The 26,176-nt window shown below is 52.3% G+C and overlaps 1 long non-coding RNA gene across 1 annotated transcript in view; it reads right to left on the bottom strand.

Annotated features, from left to right (window-relative positions):
• Positions 1–26,176, bottom strand: part of LOC141573451 (uncharacterized) — a 72,976-nt gene that overhangs the window by 46,039 nt on the left and 761 nt on the right. Inside the window, exon 2 of the long non-coding RNA XR_012499167.1 lies at positions 19,526–19,757. This is a non-coding gene — a long non-coding RNA (uncharacterized LOC141573451). The remainder of the gene's footprint in view (positions 1–19,525; positions 19,758–26,176) is intronic.

The following is a 26,176-nucleotide window of genomic DNA, read 5'->3' as shown; positions in this document are numbered from 1 at the left end:
CTTCAGATTGCAGTTTTCTAGGTTCTCTGCTGACATCCACAAAGATGATTCAGATAAGCTAGTCAGTTATGTGCCTTGCACAGTGAGGTTCTGACTTGGGAGTTCCAGCTATTTGGACCAACCCATACTAGGTTGTGTTACAAAGACATAGTGGGTTATGTTAGACCATTTTAGGGAAGAGCAAAGGGAACGTGATCTTCCTTAGATAATCCACCCAGTCAACCCAGGCGTTACCAGAGGTCCCAGGAAAAGAAGGCACTTTTAAGGCATTTTGAGTTCAAACTTGGTTCTGCCCCACAAACCCAAGGAGGTGGGACTGGCAGGTCTGCCAAGGGCAAGGGACAGTGGGGATCAGAGACATCGAGTAACACCTCCAAGGTCACACAGATAACAAATGGTGGTGGCAGCCGTGGAATTCAAATCTATTTTTTTTTACTGCCCCAGAGAGTAAGAATGACCCCAAGATTCCAGGGACCCTGTCTGCAGCCATGATGGGGATTGGCAGAGCCTAACAAGGTGGGGATTTATTCCAAGCGCCTGCGGTAGGTTCATATGAAACATCACAGTCTGGTACGAACCAGTGTTCCTGTTTCCAAGATGAACTGCAAGATAAAAGCTCTTGTTTGTGTTAGCAAGAGGAAACTTCTCCAGGGGAGAAGAAAAAGAAGGAAAGACAACACACCAGTTCTTGATCTAAGCTGTGAGGAGAAAAGTCTCCTGAATTGAATAACTCAGGACTCACTCTATTCCCGAGAGAAAACAGCTCACTTAGGAGAAACGAGCTGGAAATCTCTGCACCTGGAGCAGCTTCCAGAGTCTTTCGTCCTGACCAGGTGGAGGGAGGGGAAAAAAAAAAAAAAAGCTGATCCTCTGTTGGTGGATAAACAGTGACATCCAGTGGCCGATGAAACCTACCAATTGCATTCTCTCAATTCAACCGTCTACTTAGAAAAAAAATTTTTTTTAATTGAAGTGTAGTCAATTTACAATGTTGTGTTAATTTCTTTTTTAACAGTATGTATCTTGTTACAGGACAGATCCTCACTGAACACCTAGAAGACCCTAGATGCTAGGCTAGACATCACAGACGTTACGTAACACCCTGCAGGCCCACAGGAATTTCCCCACCAAATATCTGGAATCTTGGGTCTTCTTCCTAATGCTCAAGGTGACCTCGCCAGAGAGGTCAGTGAGTTGAAAGTGAAATAAAAGGTTTTGCCTGGATCATCACCCGGCCAGGGCTCCCGGAGCCCAGCTGAGCACGTACCGCCCAGTCCTCCCCCGTGCACGCGGATCCCCATAACAGCCGTTTGCTCACGTCGAGTATTCATCTTCAGGCCACGGCCAAGGTGGTCCTCCTGCCTTCACCGGACTATCATGGTCGACCTGAGTTATCGTCTACTTTTGTGGTGAGTGAAGCATCACTCTCCTAGCTCCCTTACAGCTGACGTGGGGAGATAAAACAACCCAGAAGACGCTCAAGACTAGGTTTTCCACCGCGGACGGTACCCTTGGCATCCTCAAGCAATACGCTGACCTCGGTAAGGCTGAAGGTCTTTGTTACAAAACAAGGTCGCCCTTCCCCTCACACGCTGGGAGGAGTGCATGAACTTGTCTTGCTTTTTCTGGAGTCATGACCTGCGCCCCACGCCCGCCCAGCTTCGAGCTTCCTGCCCAGTCACCCCTCAGTAAACGCTGTCTGCTCTTCCGCTCCGCTCTGCGCACCTGTTCACTATCCGAGAGTCAGGGTCCCTGCGAGGCTTCCCCAGTCCCGCCAGTCCTGCTTCTGCAGAACCCGCACCTCCTACCGCACCCTCACACAGGAGCAAAGAGGCCACAAAGAGCAAGCCGCTTACAGAGTCTGCCGTTACACTAGAAAGCCTGTGCTTCAAATGTGTAGACATAAATCATACCCATGACAAAGACGCTGAACCGTGGGGTGCTGTGGTTCCTAGACCTTATTTATGAATTCAGTCGTGCACAAAACGTCACTATTTTCATTTGAGATCGGATTCTTCCAAACCTTGAGGCATGCCTGGTTCAAGACTGTGGTGCCAAAGAGCCTACAACTCTTCCAAAACTAATTCTTTAATGATTTCGCTCAAAACAGCAGCCAAGTCAACACAAAGTCAGTTTTGCTCTTTTCTCTGATTGAATTAACCAAGGGTTTGACTGGACTCATTTTGCTTCAGGATGGGTGTACGGCACTTGCGGCGCTGCGGGGTGTGTCCCTTCACCCCACTGAGGCGGCCCTCCGGAAATAAGGGGGCGTTTTGTTTATCCCAAGCGGGAAGTAAAGGGAAAGCGAAAGTAACGTGCGAGACACGTCACTGTGATGTGCCCTGACTCTAAATAGAAACATCATTAAAAACTACACCTTAAAAAAAGGTAAGTAACAAATGATCAGAGTTCAGACACCGTAATTGTTGGATTTCAACCAACGTCTTTTAATTAAATCTGGAGTATGGCCACACTGGAGGCAGTTGGTGTTTTCTAATTCTTCATCTGAGATGAGAAGCATTAAAGGTTCATGCTCTATATTATACTGACTCCAACACAGAAATCAAGCGAGTTCTTTACATGTTCAGTTATAAGGTCATTATATACCACTCTGTAGGCATTTTAGGGAATCAAGGGCTTTCTGCCTTATATCAATATTTTTGTGAGCCTTCAAAAAAATGTCGTTAATAGAGAATATTCTTGAAACTGTGACATTTATTTTCTGAAACAAAAATACCAAAGGAAATCTATTGCTAATTTTTTAATCTGATTCCATAGCGAACACTGTGAGCAGACCTGGGCTTGCTCTTCCGAAACAAAGCAACAGCAGCACCTCACGTTTGCACGGCACCTGCACTTCAGAAAGGTCCTTCTTCCCTGCTCGTCTCACGTTCTCCCTGAAACCTACGAGGCCGACAGGGAGGTATCAATAGCTCCACTTGTCGGATGAGGAAACCGAGGCTCAGGGGGCCAGAGGACAGCGCAGGGAGCGGCTGTGGTGTCCTCCGGGATGGGGCTGGCGTAGTCACGCAGCGCTGAAACCGTCTCGCACTTCAAAAAATGGACAAGCGCCGTAAGACACCCCGCGGCCAGGGCTGAAGGCGCCGCCCCGGCCAGCCCCGCCCTGAGGGGAGGCAGCTCTGCCGCCCTTTGGGTCCAGCACCCCTGGGGCGTGCAGGGCTGATGCCGAAGCAGGGAAAGCCCGAATCTGACGGATGGGCTTGTGATCCAGCGCCCGGGAGGACGAGACGGATGTGCAGGAACAGAGGCGGCGGTGAGAACGGCTCCCAGCGGGAGAGGGAACACACGCCGGCTCCCAGCTGCTGCTACTCCGGTGCCGACGGGATCGTGGCCGGACGCGGACCAGCCGTGCTCGGCGCAGGTCTCCGTCTGCAGGCACGCGAGGGGCAGAGCCCTCGGGCTGCGGGCCGGCAGCCGTCCCGGAACGACAGTGACGGCGGCCCCAGGCCCGGGTCAAGGGACGGGGCGCGTGTCCGCGGCAAGCAGCCTGGGACCGGGCCTTCACCGGGCCTGGCGCCGCGGCGCTCCCCTCGGGGTTCCGTGGAACCCTCGCGCGCTCTCGTCCCCGCATTTCGGGTTTGCGTTCATTTCAACCTGTTCAAGACGTTCAAGCGCCAGAGCGGAAACTGCGGGAGTCCTCCGGTCGCACGTCACGCCGGGGCTCCAGCTGGCTTGTCCTGTTCAGTCAGGGGCACCCGGGGGGCTGCCGGCGCCCGGCCCCCCGCCGAGAGCCGCCCCCGCACGCGGCCGGCCGACGGAGCGGGGTGCGGGGCGCGGGCTGCTGGTCCGGGCGCGGGCTCAAGGGCGCCTGCCGCTGAGCGCCGCCGCGCGGGGTTGCGGGGCTCCCTGTCCGGACGCGCGGGCAGCAGGGCGGAGGCCTTTGTTCCCGCTCCTCGCGGTTCTCCGGTCCGCCTGACAGCCCGCCCGCCCGCAGCGGTCCTGTCAAAACGCCTCTCTCGCCAAGAGGAGAGACGCGCCGGCGGCGGGGCCGCAGCCGGCGGAGGGCGCCCGGCCCCGCGCCCCGAGAGGGACGCTCGTCGGCGGCGCGACCCGGCCGTGCCGCGCCGAGCGGGCCTGATTCTCCGCTTTCACCGCCGCGTCCCGAGCGGCACGTGCTTCCGGACTGAAGGCAGCAGCGAGGCCCGCCGGGACCGCGGCCCAAAGCGCTCAGCGTCGGAGGTGGTGCAGTTCGCGCGAACGGCTGTCCCGAGAGCAAGCAGCGGAGAAGAGCGTCTGCCGTGTTCTCACGATAAACGCAGGCTGCTGGGAAGTGCAGGTTGCCCGACTCTAAAACAGAGCAGGGACATTAAAGAGGGAAGCCCTGTTTGACACAACGTGGTAAAATGACTATAGCTCAATAAAAAATGTTTAAAAAAATTAAAGAAAAAAGAGGAAGCCCTGTGGTGCCCCTTTTCTTTACTATTGAGGTATAGTCAGTTTACACTGTTGGGTCAATTTCTGGTGTGCAGCGCAACGTTTCAGTCACACACACACATACATTCGTTTTCATACTCTCTCACTCTAGGTTACAGCAAGATACTGACTATAGTTATGCGGGGGAAGGGATAAATCAGACCAAGATAGCGGATACTGACCACTGCACATAAGATAGACAAACGCGTTCGTTCTGTAAGGCCTTTTCTGATGACCCAGTAATAACAGGGCTCTGCAACTTCCTGGAGAAAACAAATGTTTTCTGTAAATTCAGTTGCCATCTGCTTAGAACATTAACCTGCTGGGTGAACCTACTCTCTAACATGTAGAGACTTCTGGAAGAGAGACAGAGAGCCGTCTCGTGGTCCTAGAATGGCCCCCACACCTGCATGCTGACAGGAAAGAAATGGCAGAACACCTGCAACCAAATCGGGTTTCTCGCTGCAGGAGCAGCCAATTTCCTTTGCAGTGCTTGTTCGTAACGGAGCATGCCACGTTATGAACTAACACCTTAAAAAGCATTTCACATTTTCAAAATGCAGCAGTACTGACATACAGTTATTTAAATAAATCTGTGCTTTCAACCCAATTCGCTCATTTGAGGAGATTAACAGATTCTCAGAAAAGGAAGTTTACACTGTGAACGAATAAGGAGAGAGAAGGACTCCAGGGGGAAAATAAGAGAAATATTTTACACATTTATAAACTAAAAGCCTCGTTTTACTATAGCAACATGAATAGCAATACTTCAGTGAGTATCACGTGGGTCCCAACCCCATGTTCGCAAGAGAGGCGGAAAGGAAGTGATCATTTTTTTAACAGTCTTATTTATATTTATTAGTACTTTAATAATATTTTATTTTTAGACCTCATGCACAAGTCAATGAGAGGAAATAATATAAAAAGTAACATAAAAGATGCCAACTGACAGATTTTTAAAGATATGCCTACCATCAGGGCCAATATTCCGTTGAAAAACTCAAAATGACTTGTGGTGGGGGAATGACTAGATTAGGGCTGGAAATTTTTTGGAGGTTGCAGTAGGCTTTGCTGCTAAGATGGCCCAGTTACTTCCTGGACGCAGACCTCAGTTTCCGGTTCTGAGAACTGGACAAGCTGATCTGAAAGTTCCCTGAGGCGCCACATGCGATGCTCTCTGGAGGATGAAGTGAACGCCCACCTCGCTGGGCTGACGCTGGTCCACGCGATGCACAGCCCACCTCCCCACACTCCCCATGCTCATCTCCACCTCACTGTCAAGCTGCAGACTGGACCAGCGTCATGACAACCTCTGTTGTGAAACCTCTCTTGAATCCAGCTCCCATGTGGAGAAGCAGGGGAGGCTCTGAGCATCTCCAGCCCCCTCTTAGTGAAACTGCAAAACCAACACAGGCTGTGGTCCAGGCGACCAGCAGGTGCCCCCAGAGCGAAACAGCGCACAGTGACTGCAGCCTGCGGTTGACAACATACAGCTCGCAGGGTTGGGGCCCACGCAGGGTCGGGGCCCACGCAGGGTCGGCCTCGTACAGAAAGGGGAAAACGATCTCTTATCCTAACCGAGGGCATCCACGAAGCCCAAGAAGCCGTTTCCAAAGTCCTTGAGGTTGTAACCAAAATGCCGAGGCTGGAGGGTGGGTCAGTCAGTGCCCCCTCACACCTGCCAGGAAGGCCACCTGAACCATCACAGGACAGGCACAGCCCCAACCCCCCAGGCAAGCATGAGCATGCCTGCTCTGGGGGACTCCTCCTGGGCAAGGACATTACCTTGCTGCTGACACCAGCAGGAAAACATGTTCGTGCATTTCTCACTGTGAAGTAAATGATCAAATGGCCTAATCAGAGCACACCAGCATGCAGCCATTATGGACAACAGCACGGAGGTTCCTCAAAAAACTAAAGATAGGTCTATCATATGATCTAGCAGTCCCACTTCTGGGCACATATCTGGAGGGAGCTCTAATTCAAAAAGACACATGCACTTCAATGTTCATAGCAGAAGTATTTACAGTAGCCAAGACATGGAAACAGCCTAAATGTCCATCAAAAGATGACTGGATAAAGAAGTTGTGGTATATTTATGCAATGGAATGCTACTCAGCCATAAGAAATTAAAGAATGCCATCTGCAGCAACATGAATAGACCTGGAGATCATCATGCTAAGTGAAATAAGCCATAAAGAGAAAGAAAAATACCGCATGATATCACTTATATGCAGGAAAAAAAAAACCACAAATGAACTTATTTACAAAACAGAAGCAGACTCACAGACATAGAAAACAAACTTATGGTTACCAGGGGGGATGAGGGTGGGAAGGGGTAAACTGGGAGTTCGAGATTTTCAGATACTAACTAATATATATAAAATAGATAAACAGGTTTCTTCTGTGTAGACCAGAGAACTGTATTCCATAACTTGCAGTAACCTAAAATGAGAAAAGAATATGAAAATGAAAAGAAAAGCACACCAACATTTCCCAGTCCATCAGGGAGGAGGATACACTCAGTGTCTCCAAGGGCCACCCCTGTCCTTGAGTCCCACCGGCCAGAGCTCAGACCGTCGGCACACCTGGTTCCACAGGAGGCTGGAAGGGTGGTCGTCAGCTGGTACCTGGTTTCCGGGTGAAACTCAGGACTATCCCAACAGCAGGAAGCAGGGAGCGAACATCAGAGCCGTCCGGCCGTGCCTGCCACGCGCCGTTTGTGGACATAACCCCTTCCCCATAACTGTGACTCAGCCCCCCGTCAGCCCCAGGGTCTTACTGCAACGTGCATTAACGCCACACTGTTGCTGAATTGAATTAGCATTATTTATCTCAATTGTTTAGCTTGAGATACAACAACTATGATCAATTAAAAGAGCCATCACCTACTGAGCAACTCCCTGTGTCCACGGGGGTCCACTCGAGCGCCCTAGTCCCCGCACCCCGCCCCGTGGCTGCCTCTCGCTGCTCCCATGTGGTGGGTGGGTGGCTCCGACACAGCCGGGCCTCTGTGATGCTGAGCACAGCTTTGTGCGCACCCGATCCTCTGGGCCAGGGGTGTCATCCCGGAGCTGCCCTGTCTCGCCTCTGCCCAGGGAACGTGGCACCCCCTAGAGACAACGCTGGCTGAAACGCCGCCGCCTCCACCAGAAGCTCGCTTAGGCAGCGCCCGTTCACCCCACGGTCACCCTGTTTCCAGACACTGCGGTGCGACCCGCCACGCGGCTTGCCTGCAAGAGCCCCGTGTTTCTGGACCTGTAGGTTTAGGCTTTTGGGGCTGGACCACGAGAGAGAAAGAGCAAAGAGCTGGAAGCAACAAACGATGTAAATCTGACTCCAGTAAGCGCCTGCGCTCGGGCCCCATCGTCTGTTTAAACGTCAGCCTGCATCTCGGGGCTCAGTGTGTGACCATCACTCGTGAATTGCTTACCAGCCACCCCCAAGCGGGCGCTGCCCCCTCCAGCTCCTACGGTCACAGGCGTATCAGGGAATCTGTGCTCGAAATTCAGCGATTCAGAGCACACCCCAGAAAAGCATTTTTCACCCTAAATGGAAGTCTTGGCTGGAGACTTACAACAAGAAAAGCAAACAAGCAATTTGGAGACTGTCACCCGTTTCTGGGCAGCACGTCCCCAAAGCCGATAGTTCTACAAGTGGGCAAAGCCAACCTCACCGGCCTTGCTCTGCTTCTTACATCAGCGCAGGCCACGGGGGCGGGGAGACTGGCCGGGGTGAGAATGCCCCTCCTCCGTCCAGGCGGGGCACCGGCCACAAGGAGCGTCTCGACTCCCTGAGCAGTCAAGAGGAGCAGCAGTGCTACAGCGCTCCACACACGCCTTCGGCTGCGGGGAGGCGAGGGAGTGCCAGCCCGTGCGGTGAGGGTTCTGTTTATGTCGTTCCAAGTGCCTAGAACAGTGTCTGATGTGCCATAATCACTGAAAAATCTTGTTACGTGAATGTTGCGTCTTAAGCAGCCTCAGTATCACTAGCCATCTCCGTTTGTCTTCAGGATCCTTGTGTTTCCTTCAGGTGGCTTCTCCTCTCTGCGTGTCCCCATCAGCCTGGGCCACCTGCCACCACCTCTGTCTTCCACCCTAGAACTCACAGTAGGGTTGACCACCCTGCCAATAACCCTCTGATCACCCAAGCTAAACAGAAAAAAGAAAAAGGAATTTTTTAACGCGGACAGTTTAAGAGACCTCTAGGACACCACCACATGCACTAACATCCCCTTGTAGGGGTCCCAGAAGGGGGGAGAGAGAAAGGAGAAGAACATACTTGAAGACATAATAACTGAAAACTCCCCTGACCTGGGAAAGGAAACAGACATCCAGGTCCAGAAGTAACGGAGTCCCAAACACGATCAACCCAAAGAGGACCACACCAAGATGCACCGTAATTACAATGGCAAAAAAAAGGATACAGAGAAGCTATTCAAAGCAGCAAGGGAAGCATGACTGGGGACGTGCAGGAGAAGTCCCATAAGGCCGTCAGCTGACGGACGACGGGCACGTGTGTGCTCTTGGTGCAGAGAAGGCTCCAGTCAGGATCGGAGGGCAGAGGAAGACAGTGCTTGTTCAGAGGGGCTGAGTCTTAAACCAGCGCGTAACACACTACAGGCCCCTGCCCTCAGCCTGACAAGGCGTGAGCGGCGCAATTTTTCCAACACAAAGGAATCGCGATGAGCCCACGGCTGGCTCCAGGAAGCTACAGAACAAACATCGGATTGATGCAGTGCATTTAAGGGCTTTCATAACGGAGATTATTCACCTGTCAGGTAGCATCTGTCATCGGAGCACCTATTTGGAAAACTTTTACAATGCATATTAGCTGCCTGATAGCCTGGCTGTAACAGCATTCTTAAAATTACTGTCGTCTGTCTGTGTAGTGGAGGCTCAGATCTTTTTTTTAATGTGTATTATGTGTCCAGCGGAGCAAAACAGTTCCTCTGAGCCCTCCTGGTCCGTTCCATTGGTCCCTGTAAATCAGCCTGTAGCCTTGGCACCTTACGAGACACGGTGGCCACAGCAGCATGAAAATGTGATCAGACAAGACGGATCAGCCTGGGGCGTGATAGCTGGCGGTGGCTCAGGTCTGCTTCCTGTTCCAATGCAGTTACTATGACATTTGCTTAACTGGCCAACTTAACTTTCCTCTTCAGAAGCCCCTCTTAAGAAGCCCCCACCTCACTTCCAGGAGGAGGGTGAGCGCTGTGGACGTTTCCCCTTTTAGCCTGTGAGCGCCCGAGGGCTTCGGAAGGATGTGGAGGAAAAGGCAAGGACAGAGAGGTGGCCCTCTCTTTGGACGGTGATCTCTGAAGAGTCCCCGGCTGAGGGATCTTGCGTGTGAGTGGGTGTGCGTACGTGGCTTGGGGGTGGGTTAATTACCTATCCCTCACCCCCACCACAAGCAAAAGTGAGAAACTCTTAAAAAGAAAACTGCTTGAAGGCCGCCTCCAAGCCCTGCCTCTTCCCTGGAGTGACTGTTTGTTATGGGCTGAACTGTGACCCCCACCCCAAATTGATACTTGAAGGTCGATCTCATCAGAACGTGAGTGCATTTGGAGATGGGACCTTTAAAGAGGTGATTAAGTGCAGAAGGGGCTGTGAGGGCGGACCCTGAGCCAGTACAGCTGTGTCCTTACAAGACGCGGAGGTTAGTACTCAGACGGCAGGAAGGCCACGTGAAGACGGGGGGAGGCTGCAATCCACAGGCCGAGGCAGAGGCTTCAGAGGAAAGGTGGGAATGTAGTTTGGTGTAGCTGTTATGGAAAGCAGTACAGAGATTCCTCAAAAAAACTAAAAATGGACTCCCCATCTGATCCTGCAGTCCCACTCCTGGGCATAAATCCAGAGGGAACCCTACTTCAAAAAGACAGCTGCACCCCAGTGTTCACAGCAGTACTGTTTACAACAGCCAAGACATGGAAGCAACCTAAATGTCCATCAACAGATGACTGAATAAAGAAGATGTGGTGTGTATACACACACACACACACACACACACACACACACACACACACACACACACAAAATGGAATACTGCTCAGCCATAAAAAAGGAATAAAATAATGCCATTTACAGCAACATAGATGGACCTGAAGATTGTCATTCTAAGAGAAGTAAGCCAGAAAGAGAAAGAAAAATGCCATAGGGTATCACTTACATGTGGTATCTTAAAAAAAAGGACACAAACGAACATCTACAAAACAGAAATATACCCACAGACACAGAGAACAAACTTATGGTTACCAGTGGGTAAAGGGGGTGGGAAGGGATAAACTGGGAATTCAAAAATCGCACCTCTTGGGGAGGGATGGAAATGTTAGCTGTCTTGATGTGGTGGTGGCTTCATGGTTCTGTACATCTATCAAAGTGCACATCTGGAATGTGTGTAGTTTACTGCAGAGGAATCCTACCACAATAAAGGTGTTTAAAAAATGACGTTGTATTAGCAAGAGCCATAAGTGAACATCGTCATTTAATCACTAGAGTAATTTTGCCAAGAAGCAATATTCAAAAATCCCACCAAGAAACTGTGGGAATTGTGGGGAGGTAAAACCCACACCCAATTGTCACTTCTCTCTCCGTTATTTACACCCAGCTTCGTGTTTCCAAAGCCTTCTATGGTGCATGAGCTGGAATATAGATTGCTGAAGAATTTTTCCAACTCTAAGAACCTGAAAATGAAGATTTTTATTGTCTATATTCAATTATTGAATGACAGTTGAAAAACTGTCTTAAAATTGTGTGTTTGATCATAGAAAATCTAATGCAATTTATAACCAAGTATTTCAATCAATAAAATATTGAATAGCATTATCTTAAAAACAAAAAGACTCCTTCAAAGTCTGAGTGTCTCCCCCACGAAAGGAACACAAGACATCTCAGACTTGCGGCCCTCCTGCCAGCTGGCTCCCTCCTCGTCCCCACGGGCAGGCCGCCCTCCCGCGTCTAACTGTCAGCATTTCCTCGCGTCCCCCTGACTCCTCCCCTGCTCAGTTCATCTCCAGTGGCTTCTGGTCGCTGACTTCAAGGTCAAGTTTCACTCCTCCTCGTGTGTGAGGAGGTGGCACCACCCCCTCCGTAAAGCCCCTCTCCTTTGGCTCCACGGCCCAGTCTCCTCCTGTCTCCCCAGGGCTCAGCCTCCCCCAGGGGACGTCTTGGCCCCGGGTCCACATCTCTTCTCCCCCGGAGCTTTCTCCCTGGCCTTCCCCACCAGATCAACCCCTTCACTCACCACCCACACAGCTGACACACACACAATTCAAACACCCACTCCGCCCAAGAGCTCACTCTGCTCTGAAACTGAGCCCCGCTCTCTCGAGTGAGGACTGTTTGACGTGGACCCCAGAGACCAGCACCCCCTGCACCAGGCTCCTCCCCTCCTCCTCACAACCTGGCCCCTCCCTGTCTCCCCAGCCTCACCCAATGGCAGCACCATCCACCCACGCAGATGGAAACCAAGACATCAACCCTCCCCGTACCTCGGGCCATAAATGCATTCACCACCAAGGCCTGCAGGTCCACTTCCTAAAATAACTCATCAACTTCTCTGCCTTTCCTTCCACCACGCTGGTCCAACCTGCCATCATCCATCACCCGGACACTGCAGTACATACACTGAATACAGATACATATCTAGATATAGACAGACATAGATAGATAGATAGATAGATAGATAGATAGATAGATAGACAGACACACACACACACACACACATACACACAGAAAGAGAGAGAGAGAGAATAAACCAGAGGAAACTTCAGAATGTACGTGTCATTCATTTCTCTACTAGACCCTTACTTCTAATTGCTTTTAGGGTAAAGACCAAAATCCCTTGAGTTTTCAGTCCCTCCGGTGCACTGATCCCCAGTCCTGCTGTCAGGAATTCTCTCTGCTCACTCCTCCACTTTGTCAGATCTCAACTTGAAGGTCACTTCCTCCGTGACCTTCCTACTTGACCATGTTGACCCTATGCCATCTTCATCTCACTCCATCATATTAATCACAGATGCAGCCGGGCACCTATGAAGGTCCTCATTCGATTGCTGTCTTCTGACCCTGCTCAACCAGGTGTGCATCCGAGGAGAGCCCACGGTACCCTCAGCGCTGAGCACAGCGCCTGGGACCCAAGAAAAGCTCAACACAGTCTTTAAATAAATATGTTTTAAAGAAATGTCTGTTAAATAAAACTTTTTGAAAAATAAATAAATGTTTGTGGATGGATGATGGGGTGAGTCACACTCTGATTACAGGGTCACCACAAAAACTACTTGGGCTTGGCGGGGAGCGTATAGCTCAGGGGTAGACTGTGTGTTTAGCAGGCACGAGGTCCTCAGTTCAATCCCCAGGACCTCCATAAAAAATAAATAAGTAAATAAATGAATAAAAATAAACCTAATTACCTCCCCACCCCAAAAACATTAATTAAAAAAAATTTTTAAATACTTGGCTTCACCCATTAAATGTATGGCTCACTGTCCTGCCTTCATGTACAGCATACAATGAACTTGACTGAATCTGTTTAAGAACCCAGTATCATCAAGTGAAGTTATCATTAATCTTTTCAAGGTCCCACCGTCCATTTTACCAACCTCGGAAAGCTCTGTATCTGCTCCTGAGCAAACCCACGGATGACCTACATGCATGTAAAATGTGGTTCACGACTGTAGCCAGTGCGTTCCCGGAGCCCAGCGAGGAACCCCCGTCCCCGTGTCCTAGGAGCGTCTTCCTAGACTCGAGTGTGACTGTGCAGGGAGCCCGGTGCCTTGGACTTGCTGACCCGAGGTCCTCCGCACCTCGGGAAGGGGCTGGTTGTTATGAGTCCCGGAAGCAAACACACTGACCAGAAGGCCAGCCCGACCCGCCGCTGAAGGTGGCATCTGTGGGAAGTGCCAGGGCCTCCTGGAGCCTGGGGACTGGAGATAACATGAGAGTCCCGCCCGCTGCTCGGCTCCGAACGGGGACGCAACGAGACTGGCTGTGATTTAAACCTGTTGGTTAGTTTTCACTCTAAATAACCCATTCCAGCCATCGCTTCACCATTAATCATCTGTTAAGCTAAACAGCCTTCAAAAGAAGACATGAGAAAATTCCACTTTGCCAAAAAAAATGCAAACTAAAAGCAACTGTAAGAGGAAACACCATTTTCCCACACCCAGAAAAACTGTACAGACAGATATGTGTGTGTGTGTGTGTGTGTGTGTACATCTCTCTCCAGTTAAAGGAACCAGATGAAGAAATTCTAACCATACGCAGAAATAAAAATGTAAAAGGAGGCAAGCTCCTCTCCAACAGTCTCCAAAACAGGACAAGCCGTGACAAAACGAGAAGGGGAAACGGGGAGATAAAGAAAACATGGTATTATCATGGAAGCGGTCAACTCCTGGGCTCTGCAGCTTTTTCACGCGAGTGTGGAGAAAGGACCGGCGTGTCGGCGAGGACGCAGGGCAGCAGGGCGCGGGGCTGAGGGCGCTGTGTGCGTGCTGTCTGACGGCGCGGCGGTCCCGGGGCAGAGGGGCGTTTCGGCCACGTGGGAAGAGGCGCCAGGGCTGTGTCGCAGCCGCTCCCCTGCACCGGCTGCCATGGGGACCTGTATTCCCACGTCCCTCCACTGGGGGTGGAGGGGCAGTGGGGAGCTGCTGGTGCTGCTCCTCTGAGACAAGGCACTTCTTCTCCTGACACTTAAAGAAACACCAGCAGCGGCTTGACTTAAGTCATGGATCGTGGGATCCGTTACAAAATAAAAAACAAAAATTTCTCAAAATAGCAAGTTGGGAATTCTGCAGAGCAGCCAGCCTCCACTCCGCAGAACGTCCACCGTGAAAGGCAAGCTGTCTGGATCAGAGGGGACTGAAGGGACGTGATGCCAAGGGCAGTGCCTGATCTCAACTGGACTCTTCTAAGTCAGCCTTAAAGGACATTATTGGATTAAGTGGGAAATATGTTATTAGATAGTTGTATCATAATAATGCTTCATTCTCCAGGTGTGATAGAGTCACACTCTCCACCCTCATCTTCCCAAAGATGTTCAAATCTGGCCCTCGGAAGCTGTGAATACGCTGGGTCACATGCACGGGGAGTTAGGGCTGCAGGTGCTCAATCAGCTGACCTTAAGAGAGGCCACTTCCCGTGTTACCAGGTGGGTGATCTAATCACCAGGGTCCTTAGAAGGTGGGGGAGGGAGACGGGGAGGCAGCGTCAGGGCGACGTGACAGTGTCGTGGGGTGCACTCCATGGGCCATCTCTGGCTTTGAAGACGAAAGGAGCCACAAGCCAAGGGATGCCGGCAGCTTCCAGGAGGAGCGCAGCCCAGACGGCACCGTGATTGAGCCCAGCGAGACCCACTTCAGACTTCTGCCATCCTGGGCTGTGAGGTAATAAATCTGTGTTGTTTTAAGCCACCGAGAATGAGGCTACTTGTCACAACGGCAACAGAAACTAACACAACGAGTGTGACAACTTCGCTGAGGCCACGCAGAAGGACGCGCTCGTTCTTGGGACATCTGCGTGGAAGCGCTTAGGGTTCGAGTGCCGCGCTCTCCGCAGCTGCCCCACAAATGGCTCAACAACAACAAACACAGGGTCAGACACAAACAGGACGTGACAGGAGCAGGTCCGCCTCGGTGAAGGAGAGTGAGTGCTCCTTACGCCAGCAGCTTGCTTGGGGAGGGAGCGGGTGGTTCTAAGATTTTTCAGAAACAGTTGTGGGCACAAAAAGAACAAAAAGGAGAAAAGATCATAAGGTCACGTCAGAGTTCTGCCAGAAAGAGGATTTTAATCAATTAGCAAAGTCGACCACTGACAGAGAGGTGGTGTCTGCTGTGCACTTAAAGGTCCCAGACAATCTACTCGGGGGCGGTGACCAGGCAGCCACGACCCCTCCCCCTCCCCCTCCCCCAGCAGAAATCAAAAGTTTTGTTCTCTGAAGAGAACGGAAGGTCTTGTGCCGGGAGCGCCAGGCAGACCCGAGGGTGAAAATGCCGTGCAGACCGAGGCGCCGTGCTGTCCGCCAGAAGTTGTCGCAACATCGTGAGCTGACTACACTTTGATAAATACGCATATTTAGCACCATATTTAGCACCACGCAGAAGCCGGGCAGCAGGTGCAGGCAGCTCGTCTGCTGGGGCCCAGCCCCGCCTTCTCCCCGGCCTGGCCCCTGGGACCCCAGCGGCAGGCTGCAGGCACCCGCGCTGAACAGTCTGCGCGGCCGAGAGGGAGACCTCACAAGGCTGTGACGTGGGTGGGGTCCCTCCCAGCTGACCGTCAGACCACCCTTCAGTGAAGGCCACCCTGGAGCACAGAGCTTTCAGTCATCATCTTCATGCTACACTCTGACATTTGAGAACTATTTTTATATGAAAGACAGAGTCCAAAATAATGCAAACACTGGGAGCGTCCCTATGGCTTTATCAACAGCATCAGAGACCATGAAAAGATAGTGCATCCATAAACCAGACATTAAAGACATTTTTAAAGGACTATGTGGAGAACAAAAGATCTGGAAAATAAAACTATTTGGAGAACAAAAAGTAGCTCTTAGAAATTAACAGTATGAAAGCAGAAAAAAATTTAATCCAATGAAAGAGTTGGAGGACAGTGCAGAAACCCTGCAGCTGGGAGCGCCCGTGGCTCTCCACCTTCCTGTTTCCACGGTGACCAGCCACCTGTCTATCAGCCTGTTTCAACATGACCCCAGTCAAAACACTCTGGCCAGGGGGCTCAGAGTTACTGGGAACTAGGGGTCTAGAACCGTGGCCCCAGCTTCAGCCAGCAGAAGAAGCATAAGTCCACGTAAGGACCAAGCTCAAGGTGACAGATGAAGTGTGAAAACCAGACCCAAAGTTCAGCAGGAGAACAGAGGAGATGCTGGGGGAGGGCACTGGGGACCAGCCCACAAAGCTAGGGACGCACAGACACGGGAGTCCGAGAGTCAGCGGCGTCCTGCCACCAGCCCCACAAGGAGGGCGGGGGAGGCTGAGGCTGCCAGCTTCCTCCGCGTCTGGGCCCATCTCTGGTCTGACCCATTCTGTGCTGGTTTTAAGGTTTAACTAACTATACCACTTATACATGGGAAGTTTAAAAAGTGGTACAAATGAATTTACTTACAAAACAGAAACAGACCCACAGACATAGAAAACAAACTTATGGTTACCAGAGGGGAAAAGGGGTGGGGGAGAGGGATAAATTAGGAGTTTGGGACTAGCAGGTACAAACTACTGTATACAAAATAGACAAACAACGAGGTCCTACTGTAGAGCACAGGGAGCTCTATTCAACAGCTCGTAATAACTTATAATGAAAAAGAACATATATGCATAACTGTGCTGCACACCACGAGTTAGCACAGCGCTGTAAGCCCCTCTACGCCAGGATAAACTAATTATTAAAAAGTCAGCTTGATTCCAGCACTTTCATGCCAAGGTTACAGGACTTTTAAAAACACCACCACCGAACTTTTCCCAAAAAGCAAGGGATACCAAACATGTCTCCACTCTAACTTTATTACAGTCCGAGTTCACTGTCCGGGACCCTTCGCCCAGGGACGCGGTTTTCCTTTTCACTGACATCCACTCAGACACACGCGCTGCCCTAGCGTCTGTGCCGAGTCCCTCCCAGGCCCGTGCAAGGCCCGTCGGCGCGGACAGAGGCGAGGTGCTAGGTGTCAGCTTCACTCCCACCCCCGCCCCCCGCCGGCGGTGGGTCTGGGGCGCCGCAGACTCCACCTTCCCCGCGCCAGCCCCCACGGCAGCCCCACGGGGCGATCCAACTCAGCTCCCCCAGAACCACAGGAATGAAGGGAAAGCTACCGAATGACACGGCTGGGACGTGTGACAGAACTGGTTCCATGAAGTGAGGTCTGTCATCCAGGTATCACCTGCAGTCACCAGCTCAGGGCCACTTCTGTTAAAGGTGCTGGCCCCCAAGCGCCTGGGATGGTGAGACTTACATAAAGGGGGAAAGTCGCATTTTCTTCTCAGAACTGTGCCATCTGGGTACATTGGAGAGGGAACCGGGTCGGCAGCAGACACGGCGGACGCACACACACCTGCGAGAGCCGACCGCAGGACAGGTTTGCGACAGTCGGAGATTCCCGTTCCTTTAAGATTTCACTAATGGCCTTGACAACTGTGCTTATAAGACTCTAAGGCACTAATGCAGAGTAACATTTTTAATTCCATAAACAAGATATAAGGGAGGTTGAAGAAACTGAAGGGAGAGGGTGGAGTCCCCGGTGCCGAGTTCACATGGGTGCGCCCTGCCTCCGGCCATGATTTGCTGTTCACATCGTTACAGACAGGACATTAAAGTATGTAACGAGGTTTTTAGCTGATTTTTCAAACTGGTGTTCTAACGCTTAGATGTTAAGAAGTGGCTCATTTCCTGGGTGCATCTCCCCACTGCCGAGACCCAGAATGACTGGATTAGGAAATAATTTCCAGTGCTAAATTCCACCCCCCCTTTCCTCTTCCTCACGCCTTACAGGAAGCTCCCGCCCTCTGGGTCTCAGCCGAGACCCTGAGGACAGTGCACAATTTGGTCCCAAAAGCGTCTAAGACGTCGGCACTGAAGGTGCCACGTTTTAATATGATGGAAACGGTGAGATTAAAAAAATCAACCTAAAACCTGCTTGAGACACGTGACTTCCGGAGCTCCAGGGTCAGGCGGAGCAGAGAGCGGACCTCGGCTCTGCCCACCGTCCATGATTAACTTCCAGAGTCCCAGTCTAGCTTTCTCAGAGGTAATAACCCAAGCCCGGAGTTTCCGGCGTGCCTTGGTGTGCAGATTTGCTGTCCCGTCTTTTTCCAGAGTCCTCACACTTGAGTGCACGTAAATTCAGTCTTGGTGGAGGTCAGACTCTCATTAAGTCACCTGACCAGGCTAGAAAATTGCTCTCTAAGAAAGGGTGGAGGAAAATATGTTCCCCCTGTTCATAAACAGAGAATTACCAGCATAACCTGCATCAGGGGAATCAGACCAAAGAAAACAGTAATTCAACACCGACCCTACAATTAATAACCAAGTTCTTCCAAAATTCCAAGGAGATGGGTACAAAGTAAGTTAAAATACGTCCTAAAACTAAACTTGTCTTTCAGCTACAATTTAGACTTGCTCATAAAACCACGAGCTGGCAGCCACTGTCCTGATGAACCCTGAAGCTCGGGACAGACTTCATGTCACGTGGGGAAAGGATGAGCCTGAATCTCAAAGTGCTCATGGCCTGTGATGTACCCTCTACAAAGACCCCTAAGAGGTAAATATTCCACGCCTTCTCGCCAAGGTCGCCCTATTGATCGAGCAGGAAAGGGCATTCTGGAAGGCAACGCATTTTCAAAAATTAGCACGACGCAGACGCACCTTTAATGCTTTTAAGAAACGTCTTTGGCAGATGGAGCATCAGTCTGAAGAGATTTGTAAAAACCAGCTCAGGTTGGGAAGAGAGACTGCTGCTCAGACAAAGCACGGCTTCCCTCCGGCACTGTGATCCTGCCTCAGAGGAAAGGAGGAAGGAAAGGAAAAGGAAGGGGCCAAGCTTTCTCTGCAGGTTAGAAAGTCACTGTGCCTTGAGGGGGCACTGGGCGCCCGCGGGGATCTTAGCATCAGGATGATGGCGGAGCCAGAGGTCGCACGGCTACTGGGGAGGCCATGGCTTTGGACGCACCACCTCCATTTGTAAACAGCCGTGGGATTGCGTGAGAAGAATGGAAGCTCATTTATGTTTTAGGAAATGTGACTGCGCCGTGTACTAGGAGGAGAGGGGCTCTGAAAGGCAAGGGGAGGCGGGTCACTGACGCCGACGTGCGGGGTCCCCGCGCAGCGAGGATGTTCCTGGCGGGGCCGCTGGGGGAGCATGTGGGGAGGGCTCCAGGCCCCTCATTCCAGAGAACTGCCTGGGGCACGTTAAGCCCCCTTCCAGGGGTGGCTTTCCCAAGGCGGGCGCGCCCAGAGGTGGAACGTGTTGCTAGGGCTCGCTGCTTGCTTTATGACTTAGGTTTTTACATCAAGCAGCAAATTTCTAGTGTGAGAGAAGGTTCTGGTTTTCCACATTCACCTCAAGGCTCGCTTCCCCAATCAGTCCTGCTTACCGATGTCTCCTGGGGATTTCAGCCGCGGTCTGTAAGGCGATGCGGTAAGACTGGTCCCGTTGCTGGGGGCACTGTGTTCAGGCAAAACTGCTCAGAAAAGTCCCAGATGCCATCCCATCAAACACCACGTGGAAATCTGCCAGCAAACGTCCTGCGTGGCCACTTTGATGGTGTCCCATCACCGTATGACATTGCCCCCGACTCTCTCAGAGAAGTTTGGACTGAAAAAGACCTATGTGTGCGTTACTATAATGAACTTCTCAAATCTTTACAACTTCTTTCAGCCAACGTTTAGCACCTAACATACACCGGGAACATTGCTAAGAGCTGCAGGCATCACGGGGAGAATGTATTCCCTTTGCCTATCAGGCGTTTACCGTCTTCTGGACCAGTAAGTCCTGGAGCCACAGCCTTGCTCGAACAGGTCTTCAGAGTCCAGAGTATCTCCAAGCCCCGACTGGAAATCAGGATAAACTCCAGGAAGTTCAAGCCACAGAACAGTGCAAGTCAACCCACCAATGAAGGGGCACCCCCGCTCCCGGCCGATCACAATTCTTCCTGCTAGTGTTTTGTTTTCTTTGACCCGGAATTCTAAGGCAAGGTGTTAACACTTGGTCCAAGAAACTCAAGCACTCTTATTTTTACCTTGAAATTTCTAAAACGTATGTAATGGGTATGAGGCAAGGAATTCTGACGTGGGGCCCGGTAACACCCGGGAGATGGACCGTCTGCGAAGGGGGGGGAGCAGGTGGGGAGCGAGGCTCTCCCACTGGTCAGCCCTCCCAGCCCCCGCCCTCCGGCCAGGCAAAGCCCCGGGCTGAGCGGCCTCCCCCAACCAGAAGCAGCCCTGCTGCGGAGCGTTGAGCTCTGTACACGACGACACTGGTTAAACTCCGCCCACGTAGCCTGCCTCTTCTGCCGCTGCTGGTTCTTCCCTGGGACTCTCCAGCCTGGCGACGTGACCCGTCCTCACATCGCGGAGTTACTGGCGCTCTTTCCCAGTCTGCTCTCTGACCCTCTCGACGCAGTCCGCACCTGCCACCCGTGTACACACCTGCATCTCCATGCGACGCCCACCACCACACACCCGCATGCTGGAGCTCCCTTCTGTTACAGATCAGCTCCCGTGTCTATGTGTGTGTAAATGTGCCTCAACTTTTCTTCCTAATTTTCCTGCCTCCTCATGTTAACTGAGAAAAGCAGAATCCCCTAGCAGAGCATGTGCTTATGGTGGCTTTGTAGAGCACCACGCAGCTGTCCCTGACAAACTGCTTCCTAAAACGCAAGTGATGGAAAGTAAAAGTCATGAAGGACCAGTCCGGGTCTTCATGCCCCAGAAGGGCCCTCCCTCCCTCCCAGGAGTTGTCCTCACTCGGCTGCTTGCGTGGGAACTGTCTGGGACCCTCCACACAGAGTGACTGGCCTCACGGCCTTCCTAGTGTTCCTCCAGCCCTGCTTGGGAGAAGACGGGGCCGCCTGCCCTCGGCTCCAGCGAGGAGGACAGGCCAGTTCCAGGGGTGTCCAGACGCAGCAGAACCTGCACGTCAGCTGAGGGCAGGGCCTGTGGGAGGACCCAGAGCACACGCTCCCAGGATGGAAATGTTCTCCATCCACGAGAATGTTCTTTGTGGGTGATGAGAAATTCAGGGTGTCCTCACTTGGCATCATCCTGACATATTATGCATAGCTTGTTTGGCCTTGAAGGCTCCAGAACATAGAATATTCTCCAGGGCATTCCTGGGTAGGGGCTTTCATTAAAAGGAGTATGAATACCAGGGACCCCCAGGAATAGTGTGCAGGCATTCATGCTGGTGTTTGGGGCCCCAGGTTATCTCAACTTGCTCTCACGTACATCCGCGCTTTCCTGACATTCAGTGTCGAGCTCGCAGGTGTTCCACAGGGGAGGGCAGCGGCAGAAGTGCAGCTGGGTCGGGACTCGGAAGCAGGCGACACGTGCTGGCTCCCCCAGGAGAGGAGGGGACGCCAGAAATCACATCCAGGAAGGGGTCAGGCAGACTGCAGGTGGGGGCAGTGACGGCAGCTGGCCCCCGAGTGGGCCCAGGTAAAACCTGGGCTGGAGGCCCCACTAACACAGCAGCTGCTGGCCGCCTGCAGGCCCAGTGTGGGGTGGAGGCTGCCCCGCCAGGGTGGCTCTGACTCCCCCAGTGGAGGTTTATCTGAACCGGACGAGTGGCCGTCACCCCTGTGGCCGGGCGACAGCAGGCACTGACGGCGAGCTCATCAGGAGGAGGCGCACAGCCCGGACCACAGGCCGGCCAGGTCCTCCCTCTGCGGGTCAAACAGGACATGACAGGATCAAAGGGATTCGGGCTCAGGAAGACTGACTGGGATCTGTCCCCGACCTTCCCTGAGGGCGTCTCGGACGATGACAGCAAGTCACCAGCTGAGCTCTGCCTGCCCCTCTCCTGCTCTTCACCACAAAGTCAGCCTTTTCTGGGAGCCTCTAACTGCCAGGACAGACCCTGTCACTGCCAGCCCAAACTGGGCCAGGAGGGCAGCGGGCCAGCGCGATGTCCCCGCCCAGGTGAAGGCCCGGAGGACGTGCACCCACAGCACTGGAGGTGGCTTTCCTGGGGCCACGCGGCTCCGTCTGAGCATCTCCTGCAGCTGCAGAGCGAGGGGAGCAGCGTCCTCTCCGGCCCCCACGGTCCCCAGAACAGCAGTGAGCGGTCCCCACGTCCCCCAGCCCCAGGGGCCACACTGCGGGCTGGCGGCCAGCGCTCACAGCGGGGTGTCTCTGCACCCACACAGCCTGTTCGCTGAAGCAGGCTTTCTCCCCCCAGTTTGGAACGCCGTTCCCTAAGTGGTCCCACCAGGGACAGAAGTTCGCTGCTTCCTGCGCGACAAAGCCCTGTCCTCTCTGACGTCACCTCACTTGGCATCCGCGTCTCCGGGACTTTACCTGAAGGTCCGCTTCCGATCACGCCTGGCTCTCTGTATCCCCACCTTCCGCCAACGCTCACTTTTCTCGGGGCTCGAGAACACACCCCAAACCCGCTTTCTTACTTTAAACAGGAAAAGGAGAAATACGTACCATGAAATATCACTACCTCCCGTGTGTGTCATTTCACCTCCACAAGTCTACGGAAGGTCTCAGAAACTGCAGGTCGCCACCTCTAATTCACTCCTCCAGCTGCGTCATCTGTTTGTGCCTGAGAATCTTAATGTTTATGTGTTTGCTGTTGTGCGCCCTGCATTCCAGGAGAACGGGCTCTGAGGCTCCGAAATAAGATAAAAATCAAGGTTCCTAGAATGTTTATTAAGGTCATCTTATAGCTCTCACGTTCCTGCACCTTTATTTTTCATCTCTCTCTCCAAAATACCCTTGGAACCTTTTCTAGGTAACAGCCTTCCCTCCATGTGATCACTGCTCATTTAGGGTCATTTAATGAAGAAATACTTCCTCTTTCCAGGATGTTATCTACAATTGTGTTTAAAAAAAGTAATGCTCAACATGCTTCAAAAATAACAAGCTCCCACGGGCCAAGTCCTGCGGTGAGACGCGTGACCCCTGCTCAGTGAACAGGAGGGACACGTCGGGCTCTAAGCAGAACATTCTCCCAGCGAACTGTACCCTGGGTGAGCGCCATGGCGTTTATCACACTCCACCAAATGGGAACAATCAACCTAAGGCTCTCTGGTTGGTGTGACTGTAAGAGAAGGAATTTCCCCTGATTTCTTGCCATTTCTTTCTTTATTCCATAATCGTCCTTCATTTAAGAAAATAAAAGAAATCTAAAGGGCTTTCAAAACAGAATCAGCCACCAATGGTCAGGTGGTGGGGTTTCCGTGGACAGATGACCCTCCCGGCCCCAACGACTCTGGTCAGGAGGACGGAGGGAAGGGGGCATGAGCTGCGTGTGAACACACGTTAAGGGCCCTTCCTTTGTGCAAGGAGGTGTGGAGTCACTCAAGAAGCAAGAAGCTCCGTCTGCAGGCGGCTCACACCGGCTCTCACCCTGCCTCCCACAGGCAGGGCAGAAATACGAGGTGAAGAGCTCAGGGTGGATTTTTTTTTTTTTTAATAGTAAATGTGCACAGTTCTACACGATCGGGTCCGCAGTTGGTTGAATCCACAAATTTGGTACCTCACATACAGAGGGCTGGTGACTATAAATCATACACGCATTTCCACTGAGCGGAGGGTCGGTCCCCTAAGCCCCTCATTGTTCTAAGGTCAATCGTGTTTGTTGATGTGTGGTCCAGCCTACAGAATAATTCGTGTTTAAAGACGAAAACGCTTTCTGATTCGGGGCTGATTCCCCAAAGCTGGCCCCTGCCTGGCACCTGGGGCATTTAGTGGACCAGCTGTGCGAATGAACAGCTAAATGAAGGAGCGTGGCACTCAGTAACCAACAGGACACTGGGACCTTTTTACAACAAACAACTCCTGTGTCAGGACAGTGATTTGAACCAAAGTAAATGCTGAAATAAAGCTCATCAAACTGTGTTCCCTGACTTAAGCTGGGTCACGCCCAGGTTTACTTTGCAAAGATTTCCATTTTTAGGATCAGGGTGATTAAGGTCCAACGGTGTTGTGAGCTTTTGCAGTGATTGGAAAATCAAATTAGATGCATCTATAAGAATGTTTTCTATGCCGGATGCTGGGATAAACTGACAGGCATACAGCTCATCGTGTTGAAGCAGCTGAGGAAAACCCACAGGAGAGAAGTGAAACAATATAAAACAGAGCTGGGACTCGCAATGGTGGGCAGTTTATTTTCCCCACGCCACGCGGGATCACGGGGAAGGTGATGCCATTGCTATATTATTTATAACCGCTGGGACTGAGCCAGATGCGATTTGGCCGAGGTAACTGGATTTCAGACCATCTGTCTTCCACTTTCATCATTAATCATTCCTCCAGCCAAACACGGAGGCTATGGAAATGCAGATCCCACCCGCAGCTGCTGTGTGCGTGGAGACTTCCTGCCACACAGCACGTGTGCATGCGCACCACTTGGGCCAGGATGGGGTGCACACATAGGCTGCAGACTGCTAGCACCAGAAGGAACATGGGGTCACCCGGCCGCCCCCTCACTTCCCGTGAGAAGAGGGCGGCTTGACGTCAGGACCAAGGAGGCGTGAGCCTCAGGCCAGGCTCCTCATCTCCCTAAGGCAGGCCTCTGGCGAGTAATGTAGATGCTCCCCACTCATGTCCTCATCTGCAGAATCCTCTCCCTCACCCTCCTCCTCATCACCGTGGCACCTCCCTTCTGACAGGTGCACTGCCGAGATGGAGACACCCCCCCCCCATGGACGCTGGCTCGGCCAGTCAGCCTCCACGACACTGGGGCTTCCTGCCACGATGTCCAAAACAGCCACTCACCTCCAAAGAGCATGACTTCTGAGGGCCATCGTAACACTGCACGGCCCAGGACGGCAGCCACTGGCCACACGTCGCTGTCAAGCCCTTGAAACAGGCTCCTCCAGACGACACGTGCTATAAACGTGACACGCACAGAGCCTGCCATCAGGTGTCTCGCTCATATTTTATGTCGACTGCTCGTGAAAGTGATCACATTTTGGTATATGAGGGTTGCTGGGAGTCAGTGTGCGAAGAGAGGGGGCCAGCACCCCTCACCTGCCTCACTCTCCCTCGCGCCCCTGCCCCTCCTCACGACTAGAGGTCATTTAAGAAGAGGACTGTCTGTCACAACCAATCAGCCTGTGTCTCGTCTTGCAGAGAAGCAGGACGCATCAATGTGATTGCGAGCGAACGGTTTTCTTAAACTAAAACCGAGGGTAGTTGCAAGGACTCCGTGCCGTCCCGTGATGTTGGTTATTAATTATGTACACTCGGATACTTTCACATATAAATCACCCCCTTTTGTGGATTATCCACAAAAAAAGACTGATTCCAAACTTCCTGCCGACCACCGTCTCTGGCAGCAATACAGCTAGAGTCTGGTGTGTCTTCTTTACCTGAGTTGACGTGCGCTCAGGAGACGCAAGCGGGTGACAAGGCAGGCTACAGCGACGGCTTGTCACAGAACCGAGATGCCGCCAGGAGGGGATTCAACAAGTGCGTCCGAGTGCTCGCCCGCCCGGCAGCGGCTCGGGGCCCCAGACAGCAGCGGGCGGCACACATGCGGCGCCCAGGGTTCTCCTTGTCTCACTCACACAAGGCATACTTACAAATACAGGATTTGGGGCTCCTGAGGGTTGAGAGCCCTTACTTCCATCTTTCACGTGTGATCACGTTTACCTAGAATTCAAACGAGTCTTAGAAAGCCGGTGTAGGAGTCCCCAGCGATGTCCTCAGGTGTCAGAGGTGCTGGAACCACGTTGCTGGCCCGAGACAGCCACGCGCACAGCCTGCCGGGGCACCACGGCGAAAACAAGGGCGATGCCGGGCTGTCGGCATTTCCGGCTTATCGGCTCCCAGGACCTCAACAGGGTCCCGTGCAAACTCTGTCCCAGGATGCATCTGTGTGGACGGAGCACTCCCAGTGCCCAGAGGCCAGGCTCACGGGGAAAAGCAAGTGCCTGTGTGTGATGCCCTGCCCTTGCCCCGCACATAAATCAAGGGTTGTTTGGCAACGGCCTTTGTTAACAAAATTTACTAAGCTGCAGGAGAATCTTAGAGAAAAATAATCCCCTCATTTTTCAAATGAGTTGACTCCCAGA

This window comes from Camelus bactrianus, chromosome 15 (genome assembly GCF_048773025.1).
Source record: "Camelus bactrianus isolate YW-2024 breed Bactrian camel chromosome 15, ASM4877302v1, whole genome shotgun sequence".
NCBI lineage: Eukaryota > Metazoa > Chordata > Mammalia > Artiodactyla > Camelidae > Camelus > Camelus bactrianus.
This window is presented reverse-complemented; position numbering and strand designations above follow the sequence as displayed.